The following is a 14,422-nucleotide window of genomic DNA, read 5'->3' as shown; positions in this document are numbered from 1 at the left end:
TGGAGAAAATCCAACACACCCGCTCTTCATCTTTTCCTTTTACGTATCTGTTCCCTCCGTGGAGCCCCTTTGCCTGACCTCGTGGTCTGCTCATGTCCGCCCACACATGAAAGTATCGTCTTGTACTCATTTTGTGGCTGTCTGTGCGAGAAGTCCACGGGCAAATGCTTATCCTGAGGTAGATTTGCTGCCCCTAAGTGGCATGTCTGGGCAACCACACAGTAAGAGCGTACTCACACTTTAACTTGCTCATTGGGGAATAATTTGTCGATCATATTCCGTGTGCCAGGCACTGTGCTGGGTTGTAGGCATCGGAATCTCAGAAAATGGACACAGCCCTGCCCTCATCAAGATTATAATCCAGCAAGAAAAAATATATGCAGATAGCCACAAACATGTACATGCAATCATCAATGTAATAAGAGTCACAAAGGAAAATCATCGGTGTCTTTGACAGAATAATAGGGAGATCTACTCTGCTTTGGGCTGCTTTGAACGTTTGAGGGAATGGCACTGGGGAGGTTTTGAGGGAGGTGTGAAACCAGTTGAGGGGATCGTGGCTGGGACTGAAGCAGTCACACTGCAGAGTCAGACAAGAATACAGAAGAGAGCAGGACTTCACGATGGGACTGAGAAGAGAAGTAATTCCCAGATGGCCTCCTAGAGCCTAAGGACAAATGTCACAGATGGTGGCAGCTTTGCTGAGGTGGGGGACGACTTGGAGATGCACAGCTTTGTGAGGAAAAGGTAAGAATTGGGAAGAGTTGCCTAGGTTTTCTAAGTTTTGAAATGTCTGTGGGATATCCAGGTAGGCCATGACATAAGGAGTCTACATTGGAAAAAGGAGGCACAGTGACTGTGGGAGGTGATGGGTGTGCACCACACCCACGGTGGTGACCATTTTGTAACATGGACAAGTATGGAGTCTTCACCTCACGCACCTAAAATGAGTACAATGTTGTATGTCGATTGTATCTCAAATGAAAAATAAATCTACCCTATGACCCAGCAATAACACTGCTAGGAATTGACCCAAGGGATACAGGAGTGCTGATGCACAGGGCCTTTGTACCCCGGTGTTTATAGCAGCACTTTCAGCAATGGCCAAATTATGGAAAGAGCCTAAATGTCCATCAACCGAAGAATGGATAAAGAAGATGTGGTTTATATATACAATGGAATACTACTTGGCAACGCGAAAGAATGAAATCTATCCATTTGTAGCAACGTGGATGGAACTGGAGAGTGTTATGCTAAGTGAAATAAGTCATACAGAGAAAGATACCATATGTTTTCACTCTTCTGTGGATCCTGAGAAACTTGACGGAAGGCCATGGGGGAGGGGAAGGGGGAGAAAAAGTTACAGAGAGGGAAGGAGGCAAACTGTAAGAGACTCATAAAAGCTGAGAATAAACCGAGGGTTGATGGGGGGTGGGGGAGAGGGGAAAGTGGGTGATGGGCACTGAGGAGGGCACCTGTTGGTATGAGCACTGGGTGTCGTATGGAAACCAATGTGACAATAATTTCATGTTAAAAAAAAAAGGGGGAGGTATAAATATACGGATTGTCAGCATTTAGATCCTCCTTAAAACCATGAATACAAAAGAGACTACATGTGAGATTGCATTTTGCTAGGAATTGAGCATTTCTTTATCTCAAAATCACCTGAATTTATTCAGTTTTCTTTTCTTTTCCTTTTTTTTTTTTTTTTTTTTGCAGGGTCCTATGTGGTCACAGCACAATTCCAAAAGGTAAAAAACTGCAAAGTTAACCTTCCTCACACCCGTCACCCACAGCTAGTGCATTTTCTCAGAGGCCACCTTGGAGAGCTATTGTGACCCGGCCCCTGCCCTCATCGAGATTATAGTCCAGCAAGAAAGAGTGCATGCAAATAACCACAGGCACGTACACGCAGCTTTCAGAGCTGTTTTGTAGAGACGCAAACATCAACACTGTCTCTCGAAACCAAAATGGTGGCATGCAAATTCGCACTGCTGTTTGCTATTTTCACTTAACGCATCTTGGCAACCATTCCACACAAGTACATGCTTCATCCTCTCGTTGGCCGCCGTCTATGACATAAACATGTAATTTGTGTATTCAGTCCCCTCTCGGTGACTAAATCAATACTTCAATAAATGCATATATCGAAGAAATGAAATTTAAAAATACAACGTCATCAAAAGTAAAGAAAATAAATATAGCTGACAGAAATAAAAATATTCTATAAGGAAAATAATTTAATGATATATAAAATATACATTTGAAAAATATATTTGAATATAATTTGTTTGAAATCAAAAATAGAAAATGCATCAAATAAAATTATGTGGACTCGTAGATTATTTTCGGCTGGCGACATATCAGTAGGTTATTTTCAATATTTTACTGTCTTTCCCATACACGTACTTGTGCATCTGGTGAAAAAGTCAGCCTCCAAAGCCTGCGCAGAGAGGGAGGAGCAGGGGGCCTGGTGGGGGGGGGGAGTCTCCACCCTGCAGGTCGCTGCACCCCATCTACTCCAGCAGTGCGGGTGCAGCGATGAAGCTGAATGCTGGCTGAAAGGGCACAAACATTGGCAGGTTGGGATGCTTTGGGTTATAGGCAGCAGTAACTGCCGACTGGCTTAAAAATAAGACAGTTTATCACTTTTCTTTTCAAAAGAAAAGTGTTGGTGAGGGTGTGAAGAAAGGGAATCTGTTGTGCAGCGTTGGTGGGGGTGCAAACGGGTGCAGCCGCTACGGAAAACAGTGTGGAGGCTCCTCAAGAAGTTCACAACAGAACTACCCTACCATCTGTACGATGCTACCACACTACAGTCCAGCAAATCCACTTCTGGGTGTGTATCCTGAGGAATGAAATCAATATTTCAAAGAGGCATCTGAATTCCAACCGTCGTTGAAGCACGAGTCACGATAGCCAGCACAGAAATAGTCTAGGTGTCCTCTGATGGATGATTGGATAAAGAAAATGTCGTATGTATACACAATGGGATATTATTTTTTTTTAGTTTCTATTTTGTTTGAGAGAAAGAGAGAGAGCATGTGCAGAAGTCAGGGAGAAGGGCAGAGGGAGAGGGAAAGAGGGCAGGCTCAGCATGGAGCCCGATGCAAGGCTCAATCTCACAACCCTGGGATCATGACCTGAGCTGAAATCAGAGTCAAAATGCAAAAATCAACGGACTGAGTTGCTGCCTAACTGACTGAGCCACCCAGGCACCCCCACAATGGGATATTATTAAGCCCTAAAAAAAAAAAAAAAGGAGACTCTGCCATTTATGACAACACGGATGAAACTCAAGGACAGTATGCTAAGTGAAATCCGCCGGACAGAAAAACACAAACACCGCATAATCTTACTTAGATGTGAAATCAGAAAAAAAAATAATTGTCAACCTCATAAAAGCAGAGAGAAGAATGGTGGTTGCCAGGGACACGGGAGTGGAGGAAATAGGGAGATTTTGGTGATGGGATAGAAAATTTCGAGACGAAAATGTGAGACGAATAGGTTCTGGAGAGATGAGGTACCACGTGGTGACCACGGCTACTAACTCTGTATTGTAGACTTGAAATTTGCTGAAGGTAGATCTTCACTGTTCTCACCACACGAACCCACAGTAAAAGGTGACTCTGTGAGGTGGTGGATGTGTTAATTAGCTTGACCGTAGTGATCATTTCACGACGTGTACAAATATGCAAACACCGTGCTGTATATATACCTTAAATATACATCGTTTTTATTTGTCAGTCATACCTCAGTACAACTCGGGAAAAATGTTAAGAAGTAAAACAATGAAAGTAAAAATAAAAGAGCTTGAGGATTCACACTACTTAAAAGCACAGCGGTCGTGGAGATGGTAGGTTCGCTGCGATTGTGGCCCCAGCTCCCTCCCCGCACTCTGGTCCCCCTGCTGGCCTGCGTTTGAGCCGCACCTTCACCCTGGTGCTCCTCAGGGTGGGGGGTGACGCCTGTGGTAGCTCCCCGGGCGTCAGACCTCCCGCCATTAAGCAAGCGCTGACCACAAACCACACTGCTGAGCCGCCCCTGGTTTGGATCTTTTGTAATGGTGGGGTCATCCTGGAACGGTCACCGCGGTGAAGAAGAGCCATCTCACCCGGCCACGGTGCCGCAGCAGTGGGGTCGGGGGAGACACTGAGGCAGAAATCTGTGTGTCCATCCACCACAAAGAGGCTTGCACAGGTGAGAAAGTGGGAGCACTACGTACAGATAATGCTTCGAAGTTGGGCTGGGAGGGAGGGAAACAATATACATGTTCCTTGTCCTACCAGACCCGATTCACATCCTTCTGCGTGTCTTTGCTGGTTTGGGGAACTGGAACCAAGCAACTGTTCATTTGCTGAACGCCTGGATTTTCCAGGCACTGCCCAGGGCTTGATGTGAAGCATCCATTTAGTCTTTGTAAGGACCGTTGGGTCGGGGCCATGTTTCCATCGTGCAGAAACTCAAGTTGAGAGCGGCTCAGGGACTCTGCCACAGTCACAGAGCAAGTAGCAGAGTCAGGACCTGATTTCCTTTCTTCCTGGTCCAAAGATCATGTTCTTATTTTGTCTAGAGTAACCGACAATAACCCAGCCCAGATGGCCACATCTCATTGAGTTTAGACTCCGCTCTGAACTAGACGTTGTGCTCTATCATACTGCACGACCACAGAGAGGAAGCTGATTCTTCCTCAGTCCTACAATTTAAAACTCCCATGGCCCGAAGGCCAAGGTTCCTGCATCTACATCTGACATCTGGCCTTTGTAAATTCCCCTGTGCTGTCCGACATTATAACGGACAACGGGGGACCTCACACCTGCTATTGCCCCCCTCTGTAATTTCCCCAAGCAATCTTGTTCCAGAAAGACTGGAGTGTGCTTGTGTGCCCACAAGCCATTCGCTCGTGTTTTTTAACACCAAGCGGAGGCCAAGCACTGGGGGGCAGACTTGTAGCCCATGTTAAGACAAGCCCAGCCCTAAAGGTGACGTGATGCTGAATCCCAGGATGATGTTCAAGAACTGGCTTGATTTCTCTTGCCTTGGAAATTCAGAGTACATTTGCATTACAGGAAGTGAGTCTAGTTTGGGGGATGGGGGAAGGAAAGCAGGACCGGGGAACCAGATTGGAACTTGGCGATAAACCCACAGAATGGTGGATTGAACACCAGTGAGAAAACAAAAGATAAAGAAGTCACAGAATCTCAGCACCTGGTGTACAGATGGTTACTATCCCAGAAGCCCATTGTTAAGGCTAGAGCCACCTTGAGACTGGTCGTGAGCCCAGCACCCCTGTGAAGAGACTCAGGCGAAAAAGCCCGCTGAATGTTCTCCAGTGCTGCAGGACTCATCTGTGAAAGCAAGAGAGCATTTAGCTTTCCAACCTGGGTTTTGGGTAGAATTAATTCAATTCTTTCCTTTATTATATTAGCAAGAGTTACTTAAATGCTTACAAATACTCTGCTTGTTTGATTTTCTTCTGCACAAAAAGATTTGGATTATTAGAAAGAACCAGCTATTTTAAAATCATAATTGTAATTTGAAGTGTTGATGAAAATATTTATGAGTGCAAATAGTATTAAACGTTTAAGGATACTTTAAAATTTTAACCATATGAATCAACATCAAACACCCAATGAAAGTGATCATAATTATCTTTATGCACATTTCCTAGATTGATAGAGTAACAAGATTAGAAAGTTGAATTTCAAGTCTTAAGAAACCTTAAGATGTAAGTTTTTAATAAATTGAATAGTAATTATAAGACAAGTAAAACTGTAGTAATGGGCATGCAAAAAATGCTGCCCTCAGACATTAAGGAATCCAGCTGAAAGGCTGACATATATTACTTAATCCTATTTTAATGCAGAAAGGACACAAATACCTTACATATATTATCTCATTTAATTCTCATTTACGAGGTAGGTATTGTTAAACCAATTTTACCCATAGAAGGATTGCTGTCACTCACAGAGGTTAAGCCGCATCCCCAAGGTCGTGCACATGACAAATGGCATAGCCGGGGGTCCAATCCATCTTGTCTGACCCCAGGCTTATGTTCGATCCTCTCTGCCACCTCTCTTCTCTGAGTGTTGACATGAACAGATTTACCAACGTGATTAACAGCAAGGAGAGAGCGGAGCCGAGACTGACAGAGTTAATAGGGCAAGAGTTGGAAAAGAGAGACAAAGGGGCTGGCACTTTATAGCAGGTCAATTCAACAGGGGATGGTCGGACTGATCCACGAGTGGGTATATGATGCAGACATTGAAACGTTTCAAAAGTCAAGGGCTCATAACTTGAGAAGTTCCTGTAAGTTCTGATAAGTGCTGCTATTTTCTATTTAGATGAGGAATGTTAAGCCATGTAATGGAGTATTTCGTGGAGTACATCTAAGTGAGTAGGAATATGGTCTGTTATTAATAAATAAAGCAACTGTTTCATAATTCAAGAGTGTCTGCTCATTTGTCAGTGGATTAATTCATTAAGAAATCACTGCAAAACCTGACCCACAGGAAGAGATGTGGTGACTCATAAATCCCCAGCGTGGAGGAACCCCACACTCCTGAAACCACAAGTAGATTTCTGAAGCCAGAGAATATTTCACAGACCAGGCACAGGACCTCACATCAATACCCCTGAGTTCTGTGTCTGAAAATGACAAGTTAATTCTTGTATTTTTTCTGTATGTTAACTGGTTTTGAATTTCTTTTCCCACAAAGCCCTAATTTGTCACCATTTGACTCTGAAGCAGATGAGTGTTTGTCTCAATGTTCTCAGCCCACATCAGTCCTGTGATGAATCAGGCTCAGATTACACCCTTGTGCGGATGAATGTAAGACAGGAGCCACCGTCACAAGACTGCAGGGTGCGGGCCACCAGGTCAGAATTCTGCTCTGCTAGGCACAGACAGAAATGTTCGCTGCCCTTTTGGGGCTCCCGGTGTGGGGACGGTCAGGCCGATGTGGGGACAAACATAAAGGGCAGACCCTGACGGGAGCTACTCATTTGTTTCTCTGTTCACACTGCGGGCGATAGCAGGGTGCGGGCATTCTGCAAAGACCTTGCGTCCGTCAGGGAACAAAACAGACGAAGACGTTTGGCTTCTTAAGACCGACCCTCGGGGGGAAGGCGGACAAGAACCAGAATGATGGGCCGTAAACACACTGTATCAGACCTTAGGAGAAGTGCGCTCGGGGGGAGAAGAAAAACCACGCAGGGAAGGGAATTGCAAACACAGAGCGCTGCAGGCGGTAGGACTGTAGGACTGGCAACATAATGAGCGTGGCCAACGCGAGCTGTTCCCCTCCCACCCCGAAGTAGAAAGACGAGACCCGGCTTTCAGGACACAGGGAGTCACCGTAGGCCCCCAGCCGCTGTCCGTGACCTGTGCTGCCCTGCTCCCCCTCCCTGCCCCCGGCACACTGCTTATGGAAGCTTCTGGGAGCTTTGGGGACGCAGGAAAGCAAACCCTCGGCCACGAATGCAAAAACGAGCCGTCTCTATGTGGCCAGGAGGTAGCCCAGCCACAGCAGAGACCCGTGCTAAAACTCGCAGAGCTGTCCCAGAAGTGAAGACTGCCCTCACATGCGTTCTCAAGTGGCTTTTGCAGGTTGGAAACCAGGCCCCACTGGGTTCATGAGATGGAGACCATCACCAGAGGGACTGCCCCTGCCGCTCCCGCTTTGTCGCGGGAACGTTAACCTCATGTTTCTGAGGCGAAAACCAGGGAGGGCTGCAGGGGCCAGGACCGCACGTGCTGGGCTGACCACAGCGTGTCGCACGGTGACCTCCTGGCTCTGCTGTTGGTGCCTGTGCCCGAGGAGGAAGCTCATTCACACACGGTGCGTGTCCAGGCTCGTGTCCTACGTGCGTGTGCACGACCAGCCCACCTGTACATGCACCGCAAACCCCTCTCCGCATACGCCCCTAACCCTGAGCGACAGAGGCCCCCGTGCCCTTGCTCGGAGAGTCACATCCGGAGACTCATTCCGCACCGTCTCCTTGTTTGCTGAGAATAAATGGTCCTTTGTGTGACAAGGGCACCTGCTGTTTGAACCCGTGACTCACCCAGGAGAGAACCGAGGATGGAGGATCTTTGGGTTACAGAACCACTTCCAGCCGGGACTGGAGGGGGGACTAGAAGACACGGTCAGAGGTAAGGCCAGGGCTGGAGCACCTCACGAGGGGGCCAGGGGGTAAAACTGGCTCTAACTCTGAGTGAACCGGCAGGGCATGGGGTGGGGGGGGCAGCGGGTCAGAAGAGTGTCCTCAGGCTGTGCTGGATGTGATTGGAGGGGACCAAGGGCAGGGGACCACAGCCCGGTGGGGGGGGGCTCCCGCCTGGGCAGCGTGGAAGTGAAGGCACGTATTTGGCTTTACATGAACAGAGAGCCGACAGGATTAGTGACGGACAGGCTGTGAACCGTGAGAATCAGAGAAGGGTCAGGACGACTAAGCAGTTGGAGGAGAGGCCACCAAGTTGGCACCACCTGGGACACTGGGGGGGCCGAGGGCAGAGCAGGCTGTGGGGGAACGCCGCGGGCTCACTTTCCGGCATGTGTTACGCTTGCAATGTGTGTGTTCATCCAAGGACAGACCTGAAGCATCACAGTCGTCAATAAAATACAGCAGGTGTATCATAATCTACAATGACAGGCTGCCTCCTCCTGCTACTTGTGAGAGCCCGGGGTTACTGTCTGTACATAAGTGTGTCTGACCTGGAGAGGGGGCAGTTTGGGGCCGGAGCGTGTAAACTCTGAAGGAGCATCCAACGATGAGCAGGTGATGGGAGAAAGAGTGTCTCAGCGGGTCTAGGAGAAAACTGGGCAAACGTGAGTGAAGAAGGGAATGGATTAAGGTGACAACAGACAGAATTACGTGAAGAAAGGAGGCTCAATCGGTATTGTAGGAAGTGGGTCAGGAACACAGAGGAGAGAGGTGTCTGCAGAGGACTTTGGTCCAGGGTCCCAGAGCTGAGCCTGGAGACCTGCGGGAGGGTGTGCGTTCCCCACGGACCGGGGGTCAAGAACTCTCTGGCCGGTCCACCGAGGAAGTGAAGCCAGACTTGGCCCTCAGGCCAGAAAAGGGGTACAACCCTGACTTGACTTCTCTCTGTGTCGTTCGTTCAGTGATTTATTCGTTCCTCAAGCAGATATTTACTGAATGTCTAAGATGGCCAGGCCCTGGGTGAGGGAGGAATATGCATTCAGACAAGGTTCCTGCTTATCCTCCAGCAGAAGAGACAGAAAAGTGAACGGGCGCTAGAATACCGAGTGGGCGGTGAACAGGGCCCAGAGCATGCACGCAGAGCTGGGGAGACACACAGCAACTGACCGTGCTTGGGGAGGTCAGGGAAGACTTTCAGAGGAGGTGCTTCTAAGCTGAAGCTCACACGGTAAATACTTCCTGAGCAAAGAGGAAGAGGGTTCCCGTCCAGGTGCAAGGTACATACCCCGTGTGCAAAGGTGTGAAGGGGATGCAGCTCGGCTTTCTATCCGCATCAGCCCCTTAGTATGGCATCCAGGAACTTCAGAACTTCAGGTCTTCTGCCATCTCACCATGCCCCGCCCTCAGCGCTAACCCCAGACAAACCCAACCGCTTGGAGTTATCTATGTGAGCCGGTTCCCTCTGGCTCCTCCAGCCCTCCTGTCCCCACATTGGGCCCAGGGTCTACAAGGTCATCTCGGGGTGAACCAGGATTAGGACCATGGTAGCTCAAAGTCCCACACAGGCTGATTCATAGGGGAGCAACATCCTTGGAGCAAAGCTGGTCTATGGAAAAAGGAGAAGCAGCAAACATTCAGGCTCAGGCTAAGAACGAGAGGGAGAGACAGAGACAGAGAGGCTGAACCCTCCCATTCCTCAGGAAGGCTGTCCCGAGATTGTATTCCATGAGAGTCCCCAAGCCTCTTATTGTAGATCGACTCGAATTAACCTCCCAACAAAACGATTCTTAGCTTAGACATAAGTGGGAGTGGGCACAAACCACCGACCCTCGGAGAAGATGTGGAATTGGTGGTGGGGACCCAGCAAGACAGAGGAAAATGTCTGGTCAAGGTGAAGCCAACAGCCCTTGAGGGGAGAAGAAGCAGCTGGTTCCACTACTGAAACTCCAGCTGTGGGCTCTCTGAGGGCAAAGTTTTAGGGTCTTGGGATGGAAAGTAAAGGTGTCGGAAGTTGTTGGTTACTTCTTGTCATCTAAAGTCTACCAGGAAAGGCATATTTTACGATCCATGTTTCCTTACTGGAAATAAGGGAAAAACAGTAAATAACTCTGTTGCCAGAAGCCCTTCCAGCCTGTGATTCACATTCAAACTATGAAAATATCTAAACGGAGCAACCACAGCACTTTGATGCTCTGCCCTCCTGGGTGTCAGCAGGAGTGGGATGTTCTCAGGACGATAACAGGACAGGGGACATGGAGAACTTGAGGGCTGGGAGGGATCTACCTGCTCAACTACCCCTTCAAATCTCTTCTCATTATTGCATTTCACAAGATCCCTCAGGTTCTTTAAAATAAACTTCCTCTTAATTAAGTCAGTCATTCTTTCCAATGAAATGGTTCCCCATGAAAACAAAGATGCCATATTCCCAGCTGACTTGCTCCTGAAGATCCAGCTCAGGGATTGCCTTCTCCTGAACACATTCTTTGACCTGCCCACCTTGCCTTCTGGCTGTGTTCAGTCTTCCTCTTATGCGTACCCAGTAATCCACAGTGTGCAGTAACTATCCTCACACATGTCCTACGTTGGACTGTCCTCAGTGCCCAGCACCATGCCTGCCTCTTAACAATTGCTTATTAAGCTTTTATTGAATGAATGAATGAATGAATGAATGGAGTTCAGGAAGGAAGCAATGCTTGATCCTAGATGTTCTTCAGCCAATCGGAGTCTAGCAGGCCAAGCATGGAGGATAAGGGAACAGCATATGCGGTGGTGTAAAGATATGGGAAATGACATACCTTTATCCATTTGGGGCAATCACAAAGAATTGGTTGGACTGTAGCGAAGAAAACATTTTTTTCCCTGAGTCATATTGTAAAGGGAAGAGTATTAAGAATTCAACTTGCTATTACATAGCTGAAAACATGGCATTTCAACTAATAAGGGTGACAACAGAGAAAACACTCCTCAAAACATATTAATTAATTCTGTCAGTGAATAATTCAGCAGTAAATTCATTTGAGAAGTCATCAGGCTATGAACAATTCATTGAATTATTAACTTCAGCAAGCATCACCTCCTGCACACAGTATATTTCCTAAGCCTTTCTGAAGTAGATTAAAACAGGGGCATAGAATCGGGTGATAAATACTGGGCCTTCCAGACTCACCAGAGAGCTGCTTCAAGATCCACACCCATCATTCGCTCCATATTGGTCAGTAGAAAAAAAGCTGCTTTGGGGGAAATCCCGCCCTGGGATACGGTCCTGAAAAGTGTCAGGTCACAGAACAACAGCTGATTCGTAACATAACTGCATTTATTAATAAAAACTCCTTAGCATGATTAAGAGGAAACTGTTTCACTTTCCCAAGATATAACTAAAGGTGAGTATGTAATGACACATGGCTTCCTGGCCATGATTTATGCAACTAACGAATTTGCCGCCTTGCCATTTACTATTCGAATCACATCTAGCCGGTGTCAGTGAAGGCGACGATGACATTACACCTTAGAGTATGGCTGCTTCTCGGGCGAGCTTCCAAAATTAGTAAAGGAGGTAACTCACTGCGTTAGTTTATGTGCAGGTAGCCAAAAATTATGTTGACGTTGATTTGCTGTACATCACTGCATAATAGCAATTTCTTCAAGAATCATAATTAATTTATAGATAGTTTTTTACTATCAATATTTGGCATATCGACATGTTCTCATCAGGACTCATCATTGCAATAGTTCTGCTTCCAAGAATTAAAACAAAAACGTAGGGGCTCGATTTCCTCGTGTCCGATGTAAAATGGCCAACGTAGATGATTTTAGGTGTCTTCTCCCTCTCGGAGCAACGAACGCTCAATGGGCAGCTATTACACAGTAGGCATGATGTATATTTGCATTTGGGGATTCACGTATCCCTAAAACCGTCACGGAAAATCATAATGTTGTTGTTTGCATTTTATATGCGAGACAATGAGGTATCAGAAAGGTTAATATGCCTAAGGCCTAAAAAGCTACGAAATTGAGTTTTGAATTCAAATCTGCCTTATGTGGAGATTAGATTTCCTTCACATCACAATGCTGCCGCCGGGTCGGTGTTCTGTGTCTGTGTACATCTATTATAAGTCTACGTTTGCGATCAAGCCGCCTGGAATATCAGTCAGTGGGAGTAAATCGAGTTTGTAATGCACGCATACATTTTGGTTAATATTCTAAAGGCAAATTTATCTTCGTATTTCAAGAAAATACTAACTGCAGACCCAGAAAATGGGTTTCGGGTCTGTGAACCCTGGTTAACTTGTATCACTAGGTAGTACCTGTTGGTGCAGATACTCTCAAAGGTCAGGAGGTAATGATAATTACCATATGCAGTCATTCAATTTACAAAGTACCTGCCTGTTCAATCACATTGTAAAAAAAAAAAAAAAAGGGCTAGGCATTATAATTTCTTTTTGCAGATGATAACATCCAAGATTGCTCAACTGTGATTCAAACCCATGTCGTTTGAGTCAAAACGCTGTGCTTTTTCTACCACACCTTTTGGAGGGGACCTGAAAGAAAATTCTCTTATCCATACCCTCCCCAAATACAAGGTGACCGTCCACGCTTCCTACAGTAGGAAGCCACTGTTGTGTGAGCAAACGCCGGTGTCGAAATGCACTTTGATCTTGGAAACGGAGAGCCACATACTGGTGCCTCGGAGGAGGTGATGTGTGTTTCCATCTCCAAAGTGTGCAAACATCCAGCCTCCCTGTGGCCACCCACCCCCACCCCAGCAGCTTCCAGGGTGCCGGAAGCCAAGCGTGGGTCTTTACGCCTGGTGGAACTGACTAAACATTCCCTTTTCCCGTTTAAGGAAACTGCTGTTCTGTCTCATGCTTCCCTCAAAACTGGTTCCTTTCCCCTCTTCGCCAAAGATGCTGTCATAACCTCCCCCAAATGTTCTCAGGTTTTTCCACAGTTGGAAAGAGATATTGCCTTTGATCAAGTCGCTTTTGATTGCAGTCCTGAAGACACCTGTGAACTAGGGCATACAGAGCTCTTGGCAAGGTCAGGGCAAACTATGAGACGAAAAAATGCAATTTTACATCCCAATATATTATCCTATGACATCTATTGTCCGTAGAATTGTATGTATATATTCTTTTGCAGGCACTGTGCTAAGTATATCTGTGTATATAAAGTTACACAGGTTTGCATATTTATAGATACCGAGTCACGAAGATCAATATATATCTACACATATATATAAAATATGCAAAACACACTGGTCCCCTTTTATACGGAGACTGTGCTAACCCCGTGGTATAAATGACGATGTAGGCTTGCTTTTGCAACCTTGGCAGAGGGCAGAGGACTCCGGGGGATTTGAGGGGCTCTGTGATCTCGGGCTGATCTCCAAGGACAGGGAAGAAAACACCCCAATGCTCTGTTGCGTAGCTTGTAGGATAGAGGCTTCTAAGGGCTTCTGGCTCTTCTCTTTGGAAAATATTTCTCTAAACACCTTTATGCCCTAGTCACCATATCTGTACACATTCTCCCCTTTTGAAAGCTGTATGGCCTGGGAACATCCCTAGTTTCCTTTCCCCAAACCATGGAGGGGAACCATAACATCAGCTTCAGCAAAGAGGGATGGTGCCACATCACCGGCTTTTCAACAATAATTTCCTATGAGAACAAAGAAATGCATCCCAGCATCAAGCATATGAAGAGGTCTGCGGGGATCAATTAAGATTCTCTCAGGCCTGAGGGATTGGGTGGTGTCATGGAGACGTTATCATAGACATGACACAAGTCACGGAACCGGCCTGGTGTCTCACAGCATTTCTCCATTAGGGAGGCCAAGTTCCATACCCAGAGCGTGTGTGACCTATCCGGCGACAGAGCACTGTGGAGGTTGGTGGACTGGAGTTGCACAGACTCGTGACAGTAAGTGCCTCCAGGTTGATGCGTCCATCATTTCTACCCGGAAGGAAACCATGACGTCTGAAGGAACCAACAGGTGCAAAGTGTCTGTCAGATGTCTGGCACACACAAAGTGATTGTCCGTGAAGCCACCATATGGCCATGGGGAGGGAGAAGATACGGATCGGGGCAAAGCTTTCCCTCATGTCACTCCCAAAACAAAAATTATTAAAACATTAAGCCTCTGGCTAAAAGATCACTTCAAGACTTGTAGGACCAAAAAAAACTAGAAAAAAAAATGAGACTCAAATTGAATTATAAAATGAAAGAGGCTGAATTTCCAAGCATAAAAAATACGAAGCAA

Source organism: Neofelis nebulosa, chromosome 10 (genome assembly GCF_028018385.1).
Source record: "Neofelis nebulosa isolate mNeoNeb1 chromosome 10, mNeoNeb1.pri, whole genome shotgun sequence".
In the NCBI taxonomy this organism is placed as follows: Eukaryota; Metazoa; Chordata; class Mammalia; order Carnivora; family Felidae; genus Neofelis; species Neofelis nebulosa.
Note: the sequence above shows the minus strand (reverse complement) of the source record.